This window comes from Corythoichthys intestinalis, chromosome 11 (assembly GCF_030265065.1).
Source record: "Corythoichthys intestinalis isolate RoL2023-P3 chromosome 11, ASM3026506v1, whole genome shotgun sequence".
Lineage (NCBI taxonomy): Eukaryota > Metazoa > Chordata > Actinopteri > Syngnathiformes > Syngnathidae > Corythoichthys > Corythoichthys intestinalis.
Genome location: NC_080405.1, coordinates 24,597,311 through 24,623,364, shown reverse-complemented (window position 1 = coordinate 24,623,364; position 26,054 = coordinate 24,597,311). Strand labels below are relative to the sequence as shown.

General features: G+C 38.0%; 1 protein-coding gene and 1 long non-coding RNA gene across 6 annotated transcripts in view; one reads left to right on the top strand and one right to left on the bottom strand.

The window, feature by feature from the left end:
- The window catches only part of gpc3 (glypican 3), a 223,139-nt gene that overhangs the window by 173,738 nt on the left and 23,347 nt on the right, over positions 1-26,054 (bottom strand). The gene's annotated exons all lie outside the window — the stretch shown is intronic.
- Positions 12,700-15,541, top strand: LOC130924439 (uncharacterized). Of its 5 annotated transcripts, none has more exons than XR_009064874.1 (8): positions 12,700-12,867; positions 13,390-13,488; positions 13,554-13,660; positions 14,013-14,060; positions 14,190-14,956; positions 15,027-15,078; positions 15,275-15,343; positions 15,453-15,541. It is a non-coding gene; the product is annotated as an uncharacterized LOC130924439 (long non-coding RNA). The 5 variants fall into 5 exon arrangements; XR_009064872.1 differs by lacking the exon at positions 14,013-14,060 and adding an exon at positions 13,281-13,314 and having other exon boundaries at positions 12,712-12,867; positions 14,896-14,956; XR_009064873.1 differs by lacking the exon at positions 14,013-14,060.

The following is a 26,054-nucleotide window of genomic DNA, read 5'->3' as shown; positions in this document are numbered from 1 at the left end:
GTTTGTAACAGAAAAGACTTAACGCCCATCAATTTGCCTGAATTAAAAAAAAAATAATTCACATCCAAACTAAAAAATACACTCAAGGTACATTTTTGACCATTTGATACAGAAAAATAAAATGTAATAAAATCAGTAAATAATAACAAATTAAAATTGATTAGAAACATTCACTCATGAGGACAATGTGCCAAAAAATTTGACCGAAAAAAATCTGAATAAAAGAAGAAGAAAAAGTGTCCTTGGACAGGACAGTTTTTATTTTTGCTGCTCACAGTATTTACCTCCTTTGCAATGGTGTGGAGTTAATTTGCAATGAGCATGCTAACAATGCTCACTGGCTTACTGATATAACACTGACAAAGCAGGACGATTGTTGGCAATATTCGGCACGTTTTCACTGAAAAAATCAAGCGGCTTAACAATGAGATTGGGGTCTAATGTCTTTAAGTGGCGTCTTAATTGATTTGGCTTCTGGCTGTCTGCTATAATTATTTTTAGACACAGTAAACAGTGGTCTTTCATCATCACCCACTGTATTAAAAGTCAAAGCTAAAAGGCAAACGGCACGAAAAAACCGCATTCACGGCGGCCGAGGTAGAACCGTAGGTGAGGGCGGTCGTCGTGACGATCCCAAGCCGAAAATGGCACTTCTCGGGCGGCGACGTGAGAACCGGACAAGACAGTGGGTCGCTGCGTGAGTGAGTCCGGTCGGGAAACGGCTTTCGAAAATGGCGGTGGCACACTGCTCTTCATATCTGTTGTCTGTGTGTGCTGAGTGCTCTCCTTAGTTCAAAAATACTGCGCGCACTCTGAAAATGAGAGCGCCACTGCCACCTACAGTACTGAGTGGATGTGCAAGTACACTTTATTCCAGTACGGCAAAAAAAAAAAAAAAAAAAAAAAAAAACATGTTCCCCGAGGTCACATGCGCCCCCCCTGGCATCGCTCTGCGCCCCCCCAGGGGGGCGCGCCCCGCTATTTGAGAAGTACTGGTCTAGCAGGACTTTCCCATAAGAATACATTATAATCCCATTAATTCGTTCCACAGCCTGAAATCCTACACTAAATTCTCAATAAATGCAGCTGATACGATTGCAAATAGCTATTACACAGAGCAAAACAAATAAATTATGAATAAAAATCGGAATAATATAATAATAGTAATAATAAAAATAATAATAATAATATTAATAATAATAATAATGGCTATAATAATGTAACGAATGGGGTTTGAATTGCGACAAGAAAATGTACATCATATGTCTCTTTTAACTGAAGGAATATATAAACATATAAGAAAATTGATATTAGTGAAACTAAATACAGTGCTACCTCTATATACGAAGTTAATTTGTTCCAGGACCTTGTTTGTAAGTTAAAGTGGTTGTATGTCTAGCAGGACTTTCCCATAAGAATACATTATAATCCCATTAATTCGTTCCACAGCCAGAATTCCTACACTAAATTCTTAATAAATGCTGCTGATACGATTGCAAATACACTGTAACCATACGCTGTGACGTTGCACATAAAGTAGCAAAAGCATACCCTGCTCCGGTTGCAATCACAGGCGAAAGGGTGCACTTAAAGCGGACCGAGACCCACGATTTTTGAGCGGACCAGAGTTCGTTTGTTTGGTGCGAACTAGAGTTCGGATGCGTGTTCACATTTACAAAATGTAGCTGACTATCTGAGAAAAAGAACTCTGATCCGTTTAAAACGGACCAAACAGTACTGGTGTGAAAGCGCCCTTAGTCTTATCTTAGAGAATAGGAGGGATGGGTTGTATAATTATTTTTGTGGACTTTGATGCAGCATGAAGCTGTCTCTGGACACCTGTTGGTGTCTGGTGCCGTCTGAGGCTCCATAATTAGACCAACAACCACAAAGACGGGACACATACCAGGCTGCACGCCAGTTCTGTATCACAGAGATGCAAAGAACAGCTGAGTTGTCCTTCGAAAAAAAAATTCAGTAATACCACTAGATGATGTATTTTTTCTTTTTTGGTCAGTTGAATGTAAATTAGTCTGATTCTGATGTTTCAAAATTTTGACACACTTGACTGATGGGCAAGCCTGCCATTTGTAGAAAAGCAACTAAAATGTCCATGTCACGTTCTTGTTAAGTATTTCTTAAGAGAACTGTTTTAACAAGAACATTGTAAAACATAAAGTACAAAACCGTGCTTCAAGAGATCTCTTTTAGATTGATTTTAAGCTAAAATAAGATCCGAAATAAGGTGTGATTCTGACTAAAACAGTACATTTATGGTGGTGGAAGAATCATCAGCTATTCTCTTTTTATTAACAACAAACAGCTCTCTCAAACGAGTCAGTTGTGCAATGTTTTTATGAAATATTTTACTGTACAAACATGTTTTTTTTTTCTAAAAGAAAAAGCAGTCTTCTGTCACTAACACAATGAGATGTTTTCTTGTACCAGAAAAAACTATTTCTCTATAGTTAAAAAGAATACGTGTAGTTTTACACTGTAAAGAAGATTTACATGAGGACTGACAGGCGTTAACACTGCAGCAGCTCCATGTCGGAGATTTAATGTTTCTGTTCCTCAATTCAGTGCCACTCCAAAAGCAACAAAGAAGCTGCTTTTCAACTGCCATTCATTGTATGTCAACTTTCAAATGACATTGACAGTCAGAATGTGTGTCCTGCATAGCAACAGTTACACTGATTCTACGTCTCTTTGACTGAATATTCACCCGTGTTTGTCAGGCACAAAAAGACTTTCATAGAAACCCGAATGGTGGGGCAGAAAAGGGAATTCTTTTCAGCAAAATAGCTTAAAAAGTAATTTTTTGACATGCCGTGCCTTGTTCATCCTTTTCAGTGCGTTCCCAAGGCTTCCCATTATTTTTCAAAGAACAGAGTAGCTCTCAGTCAGAGGGAATCAAGAATAGATGGCTAGGGCCACAGTCTGCAAGTTGCCTCAGAAAAGGCTGGACTTAGTCGCTAAGAACGAAGAGTTCTTTTTGTATGTACTGTTCTATTTGGAATCTAGATGCCAGCGATGCTGCTGGCTTGAACAGATCCAAAAGAAAGTGCAGAAAAGGTTTCCCAGAGCTATGAATTACTTTGTTGTTTTTATATATTTGTCTATTTATGCAGATTTATTATTGCCAAGTGTTAAGATGGTGTGGATATGTTGATGCTAAGGACAGTGGACCTCATTCAAAAATTGTTCTTATGAACAAATTTGTCATTGTAACTCACTTCAGCCCTTTTTTTTTAACTTACTGCAAACCTTGACATAAAAGTTATTCAGAACATGCAATCCCTTGAACTATTCTTGGAATGTAATAGAATAGGTTTGTTTTTTTTTTTATAGTTGAAAGATTATGATCATGAGCCTTCCATTTTGTCTTGTATAATTACTACATTTCCCCAGGGTTGGTCATTAACCTTGACAGACAAGCTTAATGTTGACCCTCTTAACCTCATGAAGGCCTGCACACTCAAACTGGAGAGTTGTAAGTAGATCTCGTCACAATCACACCCCGAGGGTCTTGTACCCAGTTTGTTCTTAAATGTTGTGGTTAAACCCAATACCTCTCCTGGGCTTTTGACAGGTTTTGACTTGGTCTCTCTCTGCATGCATCATTTTTAAAGTGTGGCATCATCTGCCCTTCTGAAAAATATATGACTATACGTATGTGATTCTTTCCCTGTATTAGCCCAAGGTCTGCTTTCTCACTGCAGAAAGTGTGTTGTCCAACACTATGACTGTCATGTATTTTGTTCATTTTAAATTAGACAGAAACCAACGTTTAGGGAGGAGAGGAAATGAATAGAAGCACAAAATTAAATTCATTCATCAGATAACAAAGACTCTCTACATAAATTAATGAATGACGGCCGCATCCTTTGTTTCAGTTTAATGATGGAAATGAATATATTGCCTTTGCAACTTGAAAGGACGCTTTGAAAAGTCTCAGCCAAAGCTCTGCAAAACAAGTTGTAAAGTTCAGCAGAAGTGAATGAGTACAGAGACAGAAAATTGGATATGAAATGTAGATTAGACACGTAACCAGCCTGTAAACCTTGATGGTTGAATTGGTATTTCCGTATATAAAAGCTCAATGCTTCTCAATTACTGGCTACAGCCAAGTATGAATGAAAGAATGCCGTTTTTCCCAATACTTGTTAATATCAGGCTGCCACAGCACTCACATTGACTTACGTGCAAAACGAACTGTAATGTCAGTGCCTCAGTAGCCTTGAAACTCACGGCACGTCATTTAATTAATGATGACGGACGAGAAGGCTCCTACAGTACAGTTTATTTATACTGTATGTGCTATCCTTATAATATGTGACAAGGGAAGAGTAAGCCTTAAATAAGCCAAATAGCACTGGAGGAAAAGACAGACAAGCTAACAAAGTACATTTGACCTTATTGCCTTAACATTTTGGAGCGGGTGTTTTCCTATTCTCATTATTCTGAAGTCTTTGTGTTGAACAGAGACGTTCTTAACGGAAGCCCTTTGCTCAGCTTACTACCGAAACAAGATGAGTGATGTGGAACTAGACTTGCATACTCTCAGTTATTAACACTGCATGAACCTATGAACTCTGGTTGACCTCAGAACAGTGGTCTGAAGCTTGTTGAATTTTGGACAAAACCGTCATGAAAACAATAGTCTAAAAGTGAGCACAACGTACTGTAAGCAGATACATTTACCATATATTTCCCTAACTTTGTCGCACACTTTTTACATAGATTGCCTGAGCCTGCAACATATACTCAGAAGCGATTTATATAATGGTAAATCATTTTAGATCATGTGAAATGTTATTTAACACTGTCTGACCATGCCGTAAGTATTGCCCACAACTAGCCGCTACCGGGCACTCTTGTTTTATAATTAAGAGGCACCAAGAAAGTCTGATCTTAGAACAAAAATTTATGTAGTATAGATATTTGTGTTAATCAAATCAGTATAATAGAGTTTAGAAAGGATTATTGATTTAAAGCCATTTGATTTCATTCATTAAGTTCCATGTGGATTTTCATTTATAATCATTGTTTGGTAAGGCCTTTGCTTTTTTCTGTCAAACCTTCTGAGGCAGTTTTCTAAGGCTACGTTCATACTGCAGGTCTTAATGAACGAATCTGATTTTTTCGTGTTTTTCGGACTTGAGTGAGGCATTAACTTGACGGTCTGAACGTGACAAGTCACATAGAAGTGGACCATTTAAATTCGATCTGGGTCACTTTTGTATGTGGTTTAAATCCGATCTGAGCCACATTTTTCCAGACCGTCGCAGCGTTCTGAACTGGCAAGTCTCCCAAATCGGAATTCATGCAGCAATTACGTCATCAAAGAGCGAGAGAGACAGCACACTATGGTAGCGGTGCAGCTGTTCATTAGCACCTACCATAATTTCCCGAATATAAGGCGCACCCGTGTATAATGCGCACCCCAAACTTACTTGTAAAATCTTGGGAAAATTATTGTACCCGTTTATAACGCGCACCCTAATTTTAGCACCAATGAATAGAAGAATTCAAGAAATCAGAGCTCGTGTACAGATACAAAAATGTCATTTTACTGACTGGTGAAACACAGCACAAGCATAGCACATTGGTAGTTCAAAACATTACCGTAAACTGACAATATGTACGTAATGATATGATTTGACAACTTCTCCAACTTACCAGAATCCAGGAGAAAACAAAACAGATGTGGCTTTTGTTTTAAAGGCTGCTGTATAACTTGCTCGTTTCATCATGATGAATAAATGTTTCTTCCATGGATAGATACGGTAAAATAAAAGTGAGGCTAGAAGTTGGAAAACCGAAACCATGCATCGCTGTAGACTAACAAGAGGAACTATTGTTATTTGGGTTTGAGTGTCCCGAGGGACAGATATAGTTGACGGACCCAGAAAGTCTGTGTTGTGTTACATTTGTTACGGTCCGGGTTGCGGAGCTGCAATAAACTTTGACTCAAATGAGTTCAAGAAACTAAATTATGTGCTTTATGAAGAGTGAAAAAAGCAGAATTTAACACAGACAAAATCATTCGACCAATCAGGGTGAAGTATTACCGTGTAACGAGTTATAACAGAATTCACCGGCGGAACTTATGTTGGCACGTTGTATAGTTCCCGGGGAGAGGTATTTTGTTGAGGGAACAGCCGGAAATATAGTTATATTCCGCGGTTTGCATGTGAGACAGACATTGCGACCGTATTTTGTTGCAGCATGGATTAGCTCCATTGTTTGATACTCCGCCTCCGGCTCCTTCCCTCGCTCGCCACGACTGAAACAAAATGGTGACGTCATGTACCATAATGGTTGGCAACGGATTGCCGCATACGTTTTTTCAACACAAAATGGCTGTGTCAATAAAAAAAAAAAATCGGTCTTTGTGTATATATATATATATATATATATATATATATATTATATTTATATTTATATTTTTGTCTCCATCCCTGTACCCGTTTATAATGCGCACCATGATTTTACAAGTTGATTTTGGGGGGAAAAAAAGTGTGCGTTATATTCGGGAAATTACGGTAGCTTGCCTTGAACACGGCTTTTGGGGAAGGTTCAGGCTTGGCAACAGTCATAAAAAAATTAAAATGGGTTGAGGATAAGCCTGAGAATGATCAGTTTTCTCTCTGCTCTATATGAGCAATATTTCAAGATTCTTTACACGGCCAAGAGTCTGGCAAAACTGCCCGTATGTCTGTGTGACATGCACGGACAGTGCGTACATGCTATCGATCCACAGAAACTTTGAATATAAGCCTAAACAAGGATTATTTATGTCTTTTATTTGTGTCCTCTTTTTGGAAATCAGAATACGATCACCCTGGAATGACGGAAGACAGCCAGCATGTGCATTTGTTTTGATGCTTATAGGCATGCGGGTGTTCTTGCGCAGCGTGTGTCGGACTGCGAATTAGTGCGCATGCGTAATACTTGAACGGTCTCAATGGACAAAGGCAGTCTGAACAGGCACCCCAAAAAAACAGATATGACAAAAAATTGGATTTGTGCATTAAGACCTGCAGTATGAACGTAGCCTAAGGTACTCAAGTAGCAACAGAAGTCTAGATAGTTGTAAATTGTCTCGGAAGCTGAAGGAAGATATGACACCTGAGCGGAGAAAGGACGCACAAATGCTTTGGGGTCAAAATGGACGACAATTTGCTCACTGGAAAACAGAAATCGAAACCGTGAACGAATGTGGAGAATGCGTAGCCACTATAGCCAGAGTAAAATAAGATAAGAGGGCAGTCTGAGTGGACTATTATGTAAAACTGTAAAATGCTGTGTACATTCTATAAAATTGAAAACAGATGAAAAATTTGCATTATGTGATCTAAAGTGCTGTAACGTTGTAATTTGCTAATCTAAAGTAGTGCTGCAACGATTAATTGATTAACTCGAGTATTCAATCAGAAAAAAAATATTCCGAATTAAATTTTGCTGCTTCAAGAATTCGTTTAATTAAAGTGACGTTGTAATGGTTTATTTTAAAAGTGTTTGCATTTAGTTTTATTGATTTGGGTGGATACACTGCCTTCTAGTCTGCCTCAATTCACATGGCTGAATCCAGGTGCTCCAAGTTAAGACCAACATAAGCTAAATTTTGTTTAAGCTAATGTTTTTTTTATGCATTTGTAGTTTAGTTTATAGGTAAATATAGCCTATTTTTGTAGGCATATGTGTCTGAACCATTTGTTAAAAGCATTGTAAAAAAAGTTAGCATTTTATAGTATTTAAACTTGCGGACTTTTGCGGTGTAAGTTAGCCAATTTTTCTTTTGTTGTACATATGTTTGAGGCTCAGCTCAGGTAATTTAATTTTTCATGTTCCTTATCCGATTACTCGATTATTCGAACTAATGGTTTATCGATTAATAACTACTAAAATAATTGATAGCTGCAGCCCTAATCTAAAGTAATTTTACGTGAGCATTAGCACTGTGGGACTGTGCAACACTGCTTACGTGAAGGTGGTTTTTACGCCAAGTAAGACAACTATTCAGTTCTTTTTAAGTAAAACTAATAACTGTGCATTGCTACTTGCCGAACGACATACTTTTCCCCCCCACAAAGTCCAATGCATCCCATACATGTTTTTTGTTTTGCCATCATGAGGCATTTTTTGATTAGATTGACTTAAACTCAAGAGCAACGTATAGTCCTGAAAATATGGTACTAAGTGAGAGAGGAACTAAACACACAACAACACATGCAAGGTAATGAGAGGTTGACAGGTTATAAAACAACACAAGGGGTCTGTGATGGATGATAATGAGACTCTACTCTGGGAAATAGACAGGTAACAATGGAGCAACTCATGGGAATTAGGTTGGAGGGCAAGTGGTTTGAGTGACAGGGTGACACTGTCAACTCCTCTTCATCACACTCTTCAGGGAATCCCCGGAGCGTGTTCAGTTGAGTAAACCGCTGCACTGACGAGACTTCCTGAAATATTACTAGGGCATGATTCACTCCTCTTGTTCAAATTCCCTGAAGTAGGCCCGGTAAGGCCAACATACTGCCAGCACTTGTCATACCCTCCAAAGTGGGCTCAGCCAGCACGGCCAAAGAGAGCCCCTCCCTCAAGACTGGAGGGCAACCCTCTGGTGGCTCATTCCAATTCACAACAAAACAGACTCTTAATGAAAACGTACTAAAACACAGTTCATCTCTACCACTCCACCCTCCATCTTGGCCATCAGGCATGGATAAATTATAAATGAACGGCCGCTCAGCCAGAGACGATCGATACTAACAAGGTCCGAATTTGCCATGACACATTTATCCTGTTTTTTTTCTTCTCGTTTTAGATGCCTTGCTATCTGTATCCTGTTTTACGCCTCTGAGAATAAGAAAGGCTGAACACTTGACAGAAAAACTACTTTTAAAGCTTTAATGAAGGTTCTAAAAGGCAAATATACACTACACTGCAGCTGATATGAGGGTTACCCAACCGCTTTGATCGACCCACCACTCCCAAACTCCCGGCCCGTCACCTCTCAACTGACAGCTAGACCGGGAATCCGCTTGGGGGGGGTAAGGGAGCTTGTCGGAGTGCTCCCTGCTTTACACCACTTAGCCTCTCTTCTATCTGACTTGGTTGGAGATGTCGAGGTGGGGCGGGGGAGGGAAGGTGGGCGGAGGACCTCCATTGGGAGACTGCGCAGCCTCCTCGAACCAAAACATTTCTCCTCACATCAGTCACGCCGCGAGGGCAGAGAAGCGTGCAGCACTTCTTTGCGCCGCTTCTCTTTCCACTGTCTCACTCTGTAACACAATTAGTTTTTGCTTGACCTTGACATCCACTCACTGTCCTGCTGGGCTAACATGGTGTCCGTCTTTATCACTCAATATTCACTAAATATGGACAAACCTACCTTCAGCTGTAATCTTATATGGGTCATTCCAGGATTGGAGAACATTTTGGCTTCAACATTCTTGAAAAAAAAAAAATCACTTCTCTAGTTTTCTGCCACAGATTCATCACTAATAGGTAATAAACTACCAAAGGTCTGATGAGGTCATCTTACAGATGTATGGTGAATTTTTTATCAGATGATTTATTTGAGATTTACATTCTTTTGCATAATTGCAGTAACAGGGTTGCAAATCCATAATAATGTTACCTTTTTCTTTCCATGATGCTTTGCTTACTGTTACTGCTGACAATGAGTAAAAATTACTTATGAAGTACAGAAAACACTTCAAAACTAATTGTGTACATAAGATCAAAATGAGACATTGAATTATGGCTTTTTCCATAGACTTCACTCTCAGTTGACGCGAAACGGGGTGTGGTCCCGTTCCGTCGGGGGCCTATTTAAAAAAAAAAAAATTAATTCAAATATTTTCTAAACTAAAGCCGCCCGATTCATTTTTTTTTTTTTAATGTAAGTAAGTATAAGTATAACGAAACTTAAAATGGCTATACAATTCTCAGATTTTGCGCTAGATGCACAAAAATAATCACCAAATGCAGAGATAATCACCTATATTTTCGGGATCAATAGCAACATTTAACATATTATATAACTTTTTGTCCGAAATAGTGACTGACGTATTTTTTATTTAGTGCAATTTTGACTTACAATTTCAACAGCTAATAAATCACTCAAAGAAACTTAATACTTGAAGAAAGCATGCAGAACGATCTAAATTTTACTCAACTAAAGCAACATTTGCATTTTTCTATATACAATTATTTAGGTTGAATTCCGATGTCACTACTGCCTCAGCACATCTTGCCGGGTATCTGGCCCTCGTCATTTTTAGATTGAAATGTTACAATAAAATAAAACATGTAATAGCCGAATTTAAAAAAAAAATTGGATGGATGCAAAAATGTCTAAATGACCAGTTTTTTGCCCAAAAAACGGGCAGTTGGCCGAAAATTACCTGCTTATTTGAATGTAAAGTTACGCTTTTGTGTATCGATACAAAATCCAAAGTGGCGGGCGTTACAAAACAATGAGCTTTTTAAGTTAAAAATTCTTGTAAATAATTGTGTAATTGTGTCAAATGATGGTGTCATAACGACGGCCAAAATAAAGTCAGCAAATTAAACGGACGTCCAGCATCGTCATTTGGGAGTTTAGTTCGCTGTATACAGTAGCCAGGACCGAGCCGTAGCGTCCTGGTGAGGACAGTATATTCGCATTTCGTTGTTCATGCATGATGTAACATTATTATTCTGTACACTTATTCAGCATGTTGTTCTCTATTGTATTTTTATATTAAATATCCTTTCAAGATGACATATCTGTTCTATGTGTTGGATTCCATCAAGTAAATTTCCCCCAAAAATGCGACTTATACTCTGGTGCGACTTATACATGTTTTTTTCCTCTTCGTTGGGCATTTTATGGCTGGTGCGACTTATACTCAGGTGTGACTTATAGTCCGAAAAATACGGTAATTGCTGAGATGCTGTTTTGAGGTTGATCATATAGTCGGCTGACTAATCAGGAGAAAATTGGTCGTTTGGGACAGCCCTAGTAAATACAATATCTCAAGGTACAACTGTACTCCAATTGGAGGGCAGAAATGTACCATGCATTTGTTTTATTGTTAGTTATTTTGATTTTTTTCCCCCCAACCAAACAAGTCATAATGCTTGTTTGGCTTTGGCAAAGATCTCTAGTCTACCTAGTGTCATTCTTAACTGTATATTTATCCAAAGGCTAGACCCCTCCATCCAACCATGGTTGTTTTGGCTGCTGGACTGGTCTCATGTTGCATAAGCATTTAAATATTTCATGAGCAAATATAAAATATGCATTGCTCTGGAATGGCTGATGGTCAAAGGCAGAGGACAAGCGATGAGGTCATGAGGTGAAGACGGAACAGTAAAAATTGAACAGAACCATTAACGGGAAACTACTCACTCAATTTGAACACTTGCACTGCAACCTGAATCAGTCTCAAACAACTTCGATGTACGAGTGAAGTGACATCAGAGTGCACTTTGCCAAAGGGATGCTTTTCATAAGCAACAAGGCCTTGAAGATTAATGCTGGAGATGATGTCCCAAATCACAATCTGACAAAATATGAGCACAAAGAAAAAGATTGGACAGGAAAACACTTCATGGTCTTGGTGTGGCTGAACTCACAGAACTCAAAAGAGTTTGATCAAAAGGTGTGATGGCTTTTACATGAAAGAGCTCAGAAACTTTTAAACCACAACACATCAAATATAAAGATTCCTTCAGGCTTTGAATAAAATCATTTAAGGTATAGAATGAGGTAATTGGTGACTCAAGGCCAACATAAAACTGAGAACTTGACCAAAATCGTCAAAAAAATACATCTCTAGAGTTGTATAGAAATTCCAAGTTTCAATGGCTGCCATACATGACGTAACATCAATCAAACGGTTACCATTGCTCATTTTTATTTTACTTATTCCAAAATAAGCAGCAGCTTCATTCAATAAAAGGTGTTGACAAAAGATCATGTGAGGACAACAAACTTCGGAGTTGATCTGAAGAAAGCAAACTCGCAGTCAACACTGTAAAAAAATTAAAGAATAAAAATACATTTACGGTAAAATACTGGCTACTAAGTAATGCATTACTGTTATCTGATTATTTTCTTTCAGTAACGAGTAATCAAACGCGTTCATTTTTCCAAACCAGTAATCTGATTAAAGATAGTTTCCTTACTGTGCGTTACTACAGTATTTTGTTATTGCCTCATAATGCATGTAGAATGAGAATATTGTAGTCATGTACAAAGAGCATTTTGAATAGAAAATGCAAGAAAAAGATGCCCGGTACGTGTTTCCAAGGTAACCGCTCACAGCTACTTCCTGTTTTGATCTCGAGTCACACACGCAAGGAGTGGGTCAGGCTGCCAGTGTGGGTGCACATTCGAGCCGAGTGTTGAGATGTGCGAGGGAATGTTGATCTGTGTACATCCATGAATTAACGTATTTTTCCTTCATTCTGGAGGATATCAGCAATAGTTTGGACCCCCTACATGCGTGGCCGTTTCGTAGCTTTTGTTGCAACGACGGGCAGTCATCGCTCCAAGTTGGCAAGAATTGTTTACATCATATTCGTGTTGCACATTTATGCCGTGAGGTGAGGGGTTCGTTTAGCATCTTTGGGGTGTGTTGTCAGTTCGATTGAGTTTATAGTGCTTAGTTGCCGCCAGGTTTTGTGAGAGGAGTCTGGCTGCAGCCCGCCTCTCTCAGTACCCTGCGCCGCTCTTCTCAGTACCCATCCCGCAGACAGGAAATGACGCAACACCGCAGCTCTCAGTCCCCTCAGACCGGAAATGTCGTCAACCCTTGCGACGAAAACAAGTTACGTTATTTCACCTCTCGCGAAAAAAACACGGTAAGTGGCCGCACTGAAAAAAAGTTTTTAAAAGCGTATGCATGTTTAAAAATGTTAAATAGTTAAACAAGACTTGCGGTGAAAATATGAAGTGTTTATTCTGAGTTGAAAAGACCGTACTTATATCTAGTATTCTTAATGTAATTTAAATAATGTCTTCCTTTACTAACTGCATGTGACTTTGCTCTACTTATATTGTTTAATACGTACTGATGAATTCAGCAGCGAATTCGCTAATGCTGCTAATGCTTTTTACATTTTTTTTTCACAATGAACAGTCTTCTTTGTGTAGTTTTCATTATATTGCACTCTTATTTTTCATTATGTACATGCCTGCAATTCGCAGCTCGCTGTTTTTGTTGTTGTATGGTATTGTTGTTTTGCCTTCATTTGTTTTGTCTGGTCCTTTGTAGTTTGAATGTTGTCACATGATCCAAATAGGACAAGGTTGTAATTTTTTCTTGATATTGTTACTCTGCTTAGCTATATATTTTTTCATTATTTTGTTTTTTTTTTTACTAGCTGCAAGATCACCACCCCATTGGGAAGAAACTAAATCACGACCCCCAAATGGTAGTCTTCCCATGCAGATACAGGGATGTCACACAGATCCAAATGGAAGTAAGTAGCATAAATATTAATGTACTTTAGATTTTGGACTGTGCTGAATACTTTTTTTTTGATAGACATCGAACACTGTAAAACCCACTGTGCAGACAGGACCAATGGTGACAATATAAGACCATGCCGAGCTTCATGGACGGTTCAAACTCATCCTGCCCAGGAACGGCTGGTATGTTTTATGTCTGAGACAAATGTTGTGCTCAGTGGAAATCTAGGCTTAAAATAGGCTTATTATTCCTTATATTAGTTAACAATTGGACATAATTGATTATTTACTCTTTGTTTATTTAACCAATCAACATTCTCATTAGCTTATGCAAATCTTGAATATAAAGAGGCCAGAAATGGTGTTGATTGTCTAAAAAAAGAAAGTTTGATTGACACGTGCTGACTTTTGGAACGTTGGCCTGAACAATGAAATGGAATCAACTGTGAATTTTGAGGATTTAGTTTCTCTAAAGAACATAATGTCACTTGTACAATTAAGTAAAATGTAACTTTTTGTTTTTGTTTTTTTGCAGATATGAAATGCATATTTATAACTTGTCTAACAAGTAGCTCATTCAAAGGTATAAAAAAGTATTTTTTTGGCGTGTGTAGGGTATTATTTTAACTATGTAGCCTACAGAATGCTTGTATGGGCTCATGTAGGTGTCTGCGTACGTTTGTATTTATATAACATATGTCCGTGTGTATAGATTATGTATTTTTCAGGGAAGGACCATATTTGTGGCTGACCCCTATGTTGTTGCAACATGGTGAAAGCCTACAGGATGTGACCCACACATGCATCTGCCTGTAAGGCTGATTAGTAACAACTACAACTTGGAGCATTGGTTCATTTTCAAAGAACAGTCAAATCATAACAAATTAAATGATCCAAATTCCAATTATTTGTGGGAAGAAAAACAGATCCAATCTTGAGATCAGAGAACTATTGTTATCTCTAATGAAATTCAGTAACCATTCATATTGGCATGGCGTTTCCATGATGATCCAGAATAGCCTTGTTTGGTTTTGAAGGTATGTTCCAGTCGATCCTTTTATTTTGCCCCTTCAATTAAAGCAGAATTGCACTCCAGATGATTCATCCAATCATTTGAAGCTAAATTCTAAAATGCCACTCTAAAATTGCGAATGTTTTGTTTCAAGGGCATTGGCCCGGTCTCAACATTGGTAGGGACGAATATAATGCAAATAAGGTTGCTCAAAAGTTGGTGGGGACAACTTTAGCATCCTGAAAAGTTGGTCGTGTTATGTCCCTACCGTCCCTATGCAAACCTACGCCCTTGTTTTGTTTGCATGAATCATTTAAACCTGACTGGTTGGTGTTCTTATGCATGGAAACACGTTTGTAATTGTTTAACTACTGTATTTAATATAAACCTATATTTTCAATTGCAGAAAACGTTGACAGTCAATCAACAGGGGGACATGGAAAGAGAGGATTGGAAGTGAAATAGAGGTATTTGTAAAAGTGTGTATTCATTGATTCAAAACTAGAAGGAAGTGACTCGGTTAAATTCTTACGTTAGGGTTTTTCGGGACAGCCATAGGGGAAGGACTGTGGCATCTTCATGTTGGTAGGTGAGTTTAACTGTCCAATTTTGTCCTCTGTTATATTTGTATTCATTTATCCATTTGTAGTATGCTCTTTGCACTGTTCTGGATGCTCTCTTTGAGTTTAACCATTGTAAAATGAAGTTCACCGAATCATTCAAATTGGGCTACAAAATATCCTTGTCGTTATTCTTTATTTACACTTGTTTTTAATTTTTGTTAGACTGATATGCCAACTCTGAGGAAGTGGTGGTGTATATTGCTAGTGGACAATTTCAAACTTGGGTGCATGGTAAGTCTTTGAAACTGTTGATATGGCATTCATAGGAAAGTAGGTGCACAGCACCTTAATTCTTTGTTGGAAAATGTGGAATACTTATTTTTGTATTTTTTCAACTTAGGTGAGCCACAGGAAAGAGTTTGCCCATTGGACAGATAAGGCAAAAGCATTACTGCAGGGTGAAGTGCCACCAGTCTATCAGCTACAGAAATGAAATTTGAATATAATTGCTGAGGTCAGCTTTTAAAGACTTTTTAGTGTCCATTACTCTGACGCACTTTTGAACATGTCCCCCTTTATTCACTGATTTTTTTTTAGGAAGAGGTGCAACCACAGCTCCTTCAAGTTAGTGGTGGCCCACTCCAAAAAGATATGGCGGGAAAAAATGGTACGATTGTTTATATATCTAGTTTAATGCAATGCCTGAAAAGAAAAATCAAGTATAAAATTAACAAAGCATCATTTTTATTATGTAATATTCAAATAGCTGTTTTCTTTCTCTTTTCCAATGAACAGTTTTGGTAAAAGGATTGTGCAAGACAGCACAAAAGCCTCGGACAGGGCGGGGGGGGGGGGGGGGGGGGGGGGTCAATGCAGTAGGAGTTCCCAAGCATCCTGCAGATGTAAGAGGATGAGCACGAACTACAATGTCTTGGAGCCATTCAAGTTCTGTTTCAACCATCTGGAAGATGGATTTACCTTTTTTGAGGAGATTGTTGACCAAAGAAAATATCTGGTATTCTCTCAATAATAATAAAAAAATAATAAAAATAAAGTTTACCATATTAGAACTGGTTGTATTGAGTTCATTTTTCTACACTTATAAATTTGTTGTTTTTTTTCTTTTATCCCAGATGTTAGTTGTAGGTAGTTTTAATTACCTGTGATGAAGGCTTGCCGAAAAATGTCAGGTAATTAAAACAACCTACAACTATTGTCTGGGATAAAAGAAAAGAACAACTAACACATGACAACTATTTTGTCATTTCTGTTTGAAATAAAGGTGCCTTTCCTGGAGCAGAAAGTTTAATATAGTTTCTGAATTAGTTAATTAGGATCTTCACCCGCATGAATGAATTTAATTAGCAAAATGAAAGACAAAATTGGTTTGGTTGCAACATTGAGAGAATATTACGTTTTTGATACATTAAATTGTAATGAAGCTATATTAATGTGTCCGTTCATAAAAATGTAAGGATGACAGCAATTTCTAATAATTCTCAATTGGAGTATATTTTACAATTGACAAACTAAAGTACACACTGTGATAGGTCACATGCGATCTCTCAGTCACCAATTAAACCTTTATTGCAGTAGTGTGTATTTTAATTTTGATGTACTGTAACCGTGTTTTTCATTTTGGTAAAATCAGCAGGCTTTAACAAACTGACCGCGCTTAAAGAGTTAATCTCCCGATTTCACCAAATCAATTTAAGGAGCATGGAAATAAATTATTATTTAAATAATAATGAGTGATGCTGAAACCGAACATAAAAGACGTGCGAAAAGGAAAGTAAACTAGTATTTACGTTCGAATGGACGCTAACTATTACGATAAAACCGGAAGCTCGGAGCTCGAGCGCTGTTTCATGTTGTCATTTCCGGTCTGAGAGCTGCGATAATGCGTCACTTCCTGTCTGCGGGATGGGTACTGAGACGAGCGGCGCAGGGTACTGAGAGAGGCGGGCTGCAGCCAGACTCTCTTGGGTTTTGTGGCCAAATTGACTGTGTGTGTGTATGGTGTACTTCTGGGTTATGCGCGCATTCATTTGTCTGTTGTTGATTATTGTGCCGTAAATTTGCATTGTTCTACATTGGCACTGATATGCTGTTAACCCGAACCCGAAATTCAGAATTTTTGGCATTAGGCTTAATTTTCGAGTTAGCGGGGATTAATTAGTCGGTGGAGTTGATTTCAACAAATTCCACGCAGTGAGTCAATTATTTGTTAGTTTCAGGGCTCCGGAGTGGCTAAGCTGGTGCGAGTCAATGATGGTTAAAATCGACTCCATTGACTAATTAAACCTTCACTAACTCGAAGATTAAGCCTTATGTGAAGAATTCTGATCTTCCCCTTTAATTATCAGCGAGTCAGTTACATGCGATGACATTTTTCTGTTGTCATTCTTATGTTGAGGAGGCAAATTGAGAAAAATTGGTAAAAAGTAACTGATAAATTACTTCTAAAGTAACTTAGTTACTTTGATAATTAAGTAATCAGTAAATTAACTAGATTACTTTTTTTAGGCATAACCAGTAATCCGTAATTAAATTACTTTTCAAGTAATCTGTGACAACACTGACTAAAGATGGTTAGGAAAAACTTACTCCTTCAGAAATATACAGTAAAGCAAACCAGCAGCTGAAACCAGTAGTTCTTTGTCTGTACATGCCCTGAAATTGACGAGCGACCAGTCAAGACAGCTATAAGTTATAAATACACATCCGTCTCTTTCAATGCTTCCAAATTTGCATCTATTAAGTTAGATCTGGAGGCATGTCTGCAAGCAGTTTGATTTCCATTTGGCAGCAAACGTGACATATGGAAATACCGGGGCTTCATTTAAAGGAGCTCATTTGCTCGTTGCACTTGTGCACAAGTCAATATGGGGTATTCCCTCTATTGCCTGTGCTCCATCTTAACTCATGAACTTGTCATCAGACAGCCCAAAAAACAAAGGATCCTTCGCTCAGCTGGAGATGGGAGGAGCTGTCAGTCCCTTCTGCTCTGTTTGATGAGAGCATTTCAAATGACACTTTGATCCTCACTGCACACTGTTTGTTTTTCCTCCATGATGAAATTCAGCTCGAGAGGCGTGCAACAGGGCGCATCATTAAAATGTGGCTCAAACACCGAGAGCTACTAGGCTTGTCCTGAAAAACCACTCGTGACAATTTTGGGTCACATCAGCATAAAGAACACAGCGTGGTAGGTGGTGTAGGAATTGTTCAGAACAAAAATCATGTCTTTTCCCCTGTGAAAACAGTCGCCAGAGTGACAGAAAAACTATCTTTTTGCACCAATAAACAAATCTAATGAGGCACATCAGTCACAGCTTGGGATGCGAACAGCACAAATGCATGCTTTGCGCATGAACCACTATCAAAACCGATTGTAAATTCCATGAAAAGAAAAAAAGTCTTCTTTAAATATGTTGTTCATTGAAGAAAAAATATTATGACAACACATTTTATAGGAAACATTAAAAATGTAAAAACATTTTTTGGAATGTCCTTTTTTCAACCTTCATATTCAACACTATCAGAACCAGAAATAAATCCTTCACACCAGAGACCCGCTAAGAATGACTACAACATAACACACTCCTTTGTTAAGCACACATGTAAGATGAGCATGCCATGTGCGTGTACATTCGAAAGAGGTTCTTTTCTTTCATTATTCCACTTTTGAAGAATTTTTACCCCATGCAGCGTTGACTGGCTGAAATATTATCAACAGAGAGACAGCTGTCACATTCGTGTGGGTCAAATAAAAAGACTAAAAAGGTATTTATGAATGTACTTTAAACAGGGTGCCAGCTTTGTTGTTAAGAAGGAAGCCGAAGCCTCCTGTGGAGACACAAGAGCTTGGCAACCTACATAAAACCTGTAGGGATAAGAAAGACTTTTTGTGAAGCCAAACAATAAAAAATAAGAGTATTGACACTAAATAAAAACTGATATCCTGGTAAAACGTGTTAAAATATTCACATGGTTTAGTAAGAGAACCAGTTTGAATCAATGAATCATCTGATTTTGTTTGCTAATATAAGAGTAATACACTGTCTCAGAAAATGAGTGTCAGTAATTAGAGCTTCACATTTAAGTGAACCGTATTGTTATCATTATCAGTAAATTACTAGATTCTTTAATCATGTCAAAATGTACTATAAGAACTTAAAGCGGAAATGTGAAGTAAGGTTGGCCAACCATATTTTTGAATAATATCAATGGCTAAACATTTATAAGCATATTTTCGTTATTTTTTTTAACGCAACCCTTCCAGATTCTTTGTTTAACCCATAGCAACGCCCTTGACAACGAAAATGCTTTACTTTGGCAATTTTCGGAAAACTTCGGAAATGACGTCACACCTACAGTAGAAGTGCAAGGGAAGTCCGCCATAGAACACTATTGTTTGTTGCATTGTTTCTCGGTAAGATGCCACGGCGGTGTGTGGCGATGTTTTGTTCTCACTCTAACGAAAAGTTGTTTGAGTGGCCAAAGGATAGCAGGGCACGTAAATGGACATCTTTCGTTCTCACGAAGCGAATGTATATCACGCCATCATCGAATAGTGTTCTCTGCTACAAACACTTTGAAGATGCCTGCTTCCTTAACCGGTCTGCTTATGATCAAGGATTTGCCAAAAAGTAAGTGTGATTTTTGGATAGATGACTGATGACTTTGTCAAAGCAGAGCTGCCAACTGTTGTGGAATGTACAGTAGAAGCTAGCGACGTTAGCCGAAAGCCAACTCGTGGCAATAGTCGTGGCATAGTTGTTGTTGTGTTCGTTAGGTTAAGCGTGTCTAAATTGTGCGTCATCTACGATCTTGTCCGAAAGGGTTAATCGGGAAAAGGGTGTGGAGGGTCGGCGCCGCGGTAATTAACGGTCACGTTGCCATAAGAGACACACACCGCCGGTGAGTTTGTGCACATTTATTTGTATTTGTATTATGTATTTCCACCTTCATGCTTCAAGCATTGCATTGCATTTGTACGGTTCGGCGTTTCTTCCACGGTGATCGCTTGATAGCCTTCTAGTTTGTGTTTCACAAGAGCCGCTGACAGGTGACAGCTAGCGTGTTGGCATTGAGTCAATCTTGCAGCGAATCAGCGAGCGGCTCAAGTCACGCACTGAATCATGGGAAATGTAGTCTCGGGACAACACTGAAGTGGTGCTTTGTAATTTGTTCGCTTGTGTGAAAAAACTACATTTCCTCACGCCATTAGACGCCACTTCCTGCCGAGAGCCCCAAGCTGTGTTTGTACTACTACTACTTTGTACTACTCCATGTATTAATTAAGAAACAAAGTTGTCAGCACGTCGTGTGTTCGATACCTTTGTCAACATAAACCTCATAAGAAGACTCCGTTTAAGAGACGCTGGGACTGGAAGTAGTAGTAGCTGGTAGTACGAGGCGAGGCGGAGATGAGCGAGAAGCAAAACTTCGTGGTCGAATGTGAAGGCAGTCCGCTATTATTTTGTTTTCTTATTGTTGCCACAATAAAGTGGAGAAAGCCATCAACGACTCATCTCCTTCTTTCCCCCCAACGTTTTTATATTAATTTTTTATATGCATGAGAGCTGCCAGATCTGCCAAAATGAACATGAAGTCTGATTATTATTTTTTTAAACAATGTCATCAGATAGATAAAAACATAAAATTATGTGCAAATGCCTGCCTCTTAAAATCATGAAAATAATAACAGTCTATATCTTACCAATCTTGTAATCTCGATGGGTCTTGTCTCCATTCCATGTCAGGTAGTCTAGGCACATTGTTTGCATCCTGATTAGTGTCTGGCTAATACATGTTACAGTAGGCCCAACATAAAATTCCAACCTCCTCTTCTTCCTCCAACTCTTCAAAAACTTGGCTCTCCTCCCTTGCGCTCGATCTATCGCTTATATCACTGTTTGAATCATTGTTTGAAGGGCTTTGTATGGCGGCCGTATGTATGGAGCGCTGCCACCGCTGTTCTCGGTGTGACGTATCACTTCCGGGTTCGTCCCCTTTCAGCCTAGAACTTCGGAAATGCGATTATTTTGTCAAATATACAACATATAAATTATTTTTTCATGCTTTATTTGTTGGACAATGTTTAATTACTTTAATTGTGACCCTATTTGGCATGTTATGAAATTACTTCACATTTCTGCTTTAATACGGCATTCAAGTGTTTAGCACTAGTATAGTGCGGGACTGTGAACATGAAAATGAGATCGAAATATATGGGCAGGGTCCTTATTTTTATAATATAGTATGTATTGACTTCATGTTTATTGAACAGCTACTGTAGAGGCAAGCTTTATTACATGAAAATACATACAGAATCTCTCAGTTACCAAGCCAGCAATATGAAAAAACTAGCACAGTCAAATCAAATCCAAGTGGTCATTTATAACAAGGAGGAACACAGGTTTGTGATATTACCACTGTTGGGATATCATAAACTGGCTCCCACCATTAACATAGGACATTCAGGAATATTTGTATTCTTTCATCACACACATATATTGTACATGTAAAATAATCAACACAATGGCTTCTATAACCGTGATTAATGAACCAGATCAGCACTGAAAAATTAACCGTTTTTATATTGACCATTCTGTAATTTTGGCATATTACCACTTATAACACTCAAACTAAGGAAACACATCAACTACCTTCCTCTTATCAAAACAGCTCTATTTTGTTTTTCATAAATAGACTCATGGGCTGCCAGTGACTGCAATAGATGTTCAACCCATTTTGACTAGGAGGGTTGGCAGCAGTTATTTGGTGCCAGGTCTCCCAGTTCAAATAGATTGGACACCTTTCACCATCAATGGCAGCTAAAGTACTACTGTGTTCATCACCAATATGTACTGCACTGTAAAAGTTTGAAAGAATACAGTCCACTGTTACTCATTGGCAGCCTCGATCAACTTCCCAGTCTAAATGGATTGGGTGTCTATCACTGTCAATGCCCCAATAAAAATTGGCACAAAATACCTATACCGACAGCTTTAAATTATCAATATAAACACATTTGTATGTGCGAAATGATAGAAGCACACAGGGCACATATTTTCATCTACTTAATGCGTAAAGCTTGTCACCCTAACCGAGTGACAAAGTGCATCTATTTTGCATGTGCCTCTAGGGACATAAGACAGATATTCTTGACTCTCTCCACAAACGGATAATGAGGGAAAATCACAGTCAGGGTGAATTCGCAGGTGCGATTTTTTTATGTTGTTGCTTAGACTCACACATTCTAAAATGTTCTCTGAGGCAATTCACTGCAAAGAGACAGACTCCTTAGTGACTCCTTTGAGCTACAAACAAAAGTGTTGTTCTAAAATAGTGAAGAGGTACATAGTATTACTTTGTACAAGAGTTTACAAAAATGAGTGCACAAAAAAAAAAAAAAACTAATGGGTGATGGCTTGATGATAAAACGCACTCAACGGCTATTAAATTAAAGTTAAATTGCAAGTTGATGGAAGAAGATGAGGTAATGGTTGGTCTACCCTATTGTGTCTGTTAAACGATGCTCCGAGGAGCTCATTGGACACAGGAAAAGTGCATCTCCACATCATTAAGTTATTAGGTTGGCCCGGGGAAGCACATCAACAATTTCTCGCAGCATTCCTACTCTACAACCCACCAGTCTTTATAGGATTACTGAGGAAAAACTACTTCAGTAAACAAAACAATTGCATGGTGAAAGTTAGGTAAAACAGGTATTGTGGGAAAGTAGATGACGAGAAAAATGGCCTGCAGCATTTACGGTCAAGAAGACAGCTAACGAGCCAACAAGAATAGACGCGGAGGGCACTGAGGTCCGATTTTGATTTCCACCAGTCACCTCTCGTTAAATCTCATTTGGGATGCCACCACTGGAAACGCCGATTCAGCACTATCTGAGACACAAGGGCAAAATGCTATAAAGGTCAACCAGCAGCTGGCCACGGCGGGTTCACCATTTGGATTCATTGTTGAAGTAATTATATAGGAAGCAAAATCGATCGAATATTTGTGGCTGCTAATGAGATGCTAAGTATGTTGGCTGCTATGAATAAGGCTCTAGTGAAGGACACTGTTCAATGACACTTTTGGAAATTGTGTGGAGTTGAATGTTAAGCTCTAAATACTGCATGTTGATTCAAAGACAATAGATTTGCCGCATTTCCTCAGTAAATGACAATAAAGATATATTTACAATACAGGGTTCAAATGAAGGGCTAGCATGATGCACTAATAGTTAGCTAGTCCGTCTCAGAGTTTTTCACTTTCTTTGTGTTAACATTAGTTTCTCCTCTTGCCTTCATATTCAGCGTCACTGATAACTACAGGGTATCCACAAAGCATAGCACAAAGTCTGGGTACATAGGAATTTTAGTCTTTTATTTATTCGACGGCAAGGTAGACCTATTCAATTGAGTTCACCTGAATTTTGCAAGGTTAATCAAGTTATGCATTCATAATAATTGTAATCATATTGAAAATGTAATTTCTTCACATTATAATTCAATAAAATACTTTTGAAACAAAATAATTTCATTAATAATCAACAATGGAATTATATAAAACAAAACAATTCCATTAACACAGATCAATGAAATACTTTTAGAACAAAACAATTTCAATGAATTATAATATTAAGAATATTAAGAAATTCCATTTTATATCATGATTTCCATTATTATCAACGCATAATTTGATGCGCCTTGCAAAATTCAGGTGAACTCGATTAAATAGGTCTACATTGCCGTCGAATAAGTAAAAGGGTAAAATTCCTATGTACCCAGACTTTGTGGACACCCTGTACGTTGTTGAAAAATGCAAATGTGTGTATGTTTTCTTTTTGTCTACATATACTATAGCTAGCGACCTTGCGATTGGACAAGTTTCTCGTGTGCCTCACAATTCAGCGGGTATTTACACCAGCTCCCCTGTGACTCTACTGAGGACGAGTCAAGTCAGCATAGAAAATGGATCCATGGACATGTTCAAGTGAAACAGATCAGGTATGCAAGGGGCAATGTGAGCAGAAATCAGGTGACAGAAATAAATACTATGTCCGTATATGTAACAAATCAACAACTAGTCAATAATAATCTTAATTGACAATTATTTTTGAGAATCGATTAATCGCTAAGAGACCTCGCTTCATTTCAAATTGTCCAAATCCTTGAAATTTCAACATCTCAACAAGAAATATTCTGTGTTTTTTCTCATTCCTCATAAAAGCAAACTGATTTTCCTTTTGATTCAATTTACCTTGAATTATTCTATGCTTGGCAATTATAACAACTGTCTTGTTTTTGAAAAAAAAAAATTAAAATTAAATGTTTTTTCTAACTGATTCATCATTCAATTGAAGAAGATAAAAGATCGACGAATCGACAGTTTGAATAATTATTCAGTTGTAGCCCTACATCAAATGTGGAAAAAGAAAAAGACATAATGCAGTACTGAGGTTACCTGATTTTTGGCATGTGGAAATACAACTTGTGGGTATTTCAGTAGATGTAATCAGTAATTCTTGGTTCACTAGAAAGAATAAATAAATCAATTGGGCACTTGGGACTTGCTGGGAAAGGCAGTCTAATGATCCATTCATCACATTTTTTTTGTTCATTCATTACAACAACGGTGTATCAGAGCAGTAAATTGCTAGTTAGTCTTAAAGCAGAAGTTTTTAATAGTAATTCTGATATCATTCCTGTCTCAAGGTTGAAAAAAGTTTAGCATGGCGGAATACATGTTGAATGCAAAAGATAATGACGTTCATAAGAATTTTTCAACAAAGTGTACGTTTCCTGACCTTGAAAATAAACCACTGATCCAGACTACTATCAATGACTGAGTTGTTCCAAGAGCACCGCGGCGGTTGCCCCACTTTAGCAGGTATCATACTAACACTCTCATGCATTACATTAACAATCCAGGCCAATCCTGTCGTCTCATGTTTATTAATTTCGATTTGGGTGTCACTGCCCTGTGGGTCAGGGTTGTTACCCGGGGCGGTAGAGGAGTGATGCGCTGTGATAAAACTGAGTTGACAGCATTGTGGTTTATTATTGATTTATTTAGAATTGATTTCACATCAATAATTTATAATATTTTAAATTCTATAAAATTACAAGATCATTTTAACCGCATTTTAATCACATGATTTAATTCAGATCTTTTTTTTTAGCTGTATTTAGCTGTTTTTTACTGTATACAGGAGAGGTGGGAATCTTTTATAAATCAATTATAAATCGATTATTGATGACCCCCCCCCCCCCCCCCAAAGCTATTAGCTGCTTTCACTGTTTCGTACATTAGTTACAAAAATAATACAAAAATCCACTCAGGGTTAAATAAACTACTATTTCACTATCAAGTTAACAGTTAAAAAGTTCAAAGTTGATTAGGTTCGCTACAACAGCCTTCCAGGGAAGTCTACTGCTTTAAGATGGTGGCTGTTTACTAACGCTGGCAAGTCTGTCATTTCGAATCTAGTTTTCTATACATGTGCTGCTAACGCCGCCGAGTCTGTCATTTCGCATCTAGTTCTTTATACATGTGATATCTACCGTAGCATATGTGAGCGTAGTTTGTAGCGGCTGTCGGCAGCATTCAGTATAGACGTCAAATATCTATTGACCTGACACTTCGTCATTCTTTGTGTCACGCCTTACCATACGGCGCTGTACCAAACTCCGCTTTATTTGGTAATAATTGAAACCAGAACACGCTACGAGCCCAGGCTTGGATTTTTGAAAAAGTACGAAAGTTATACCGGATACAAACAGGAAGGATTGTCTCAGGAGTGATTTGTCCGAGGATTCAAGTAATTATTATATTTTTCGTACCATGCATGCATTTTGAAATGTTGTGAAAAAAATGAATGGGAGAAAACGGGCTACAGCATTGGTGTCCTAATTCAACATATTTACTTAAAAAAACTGCTATTTGCACTTTTTTTTTTTTTTTTTTCTACTTTTAACCAAGAATT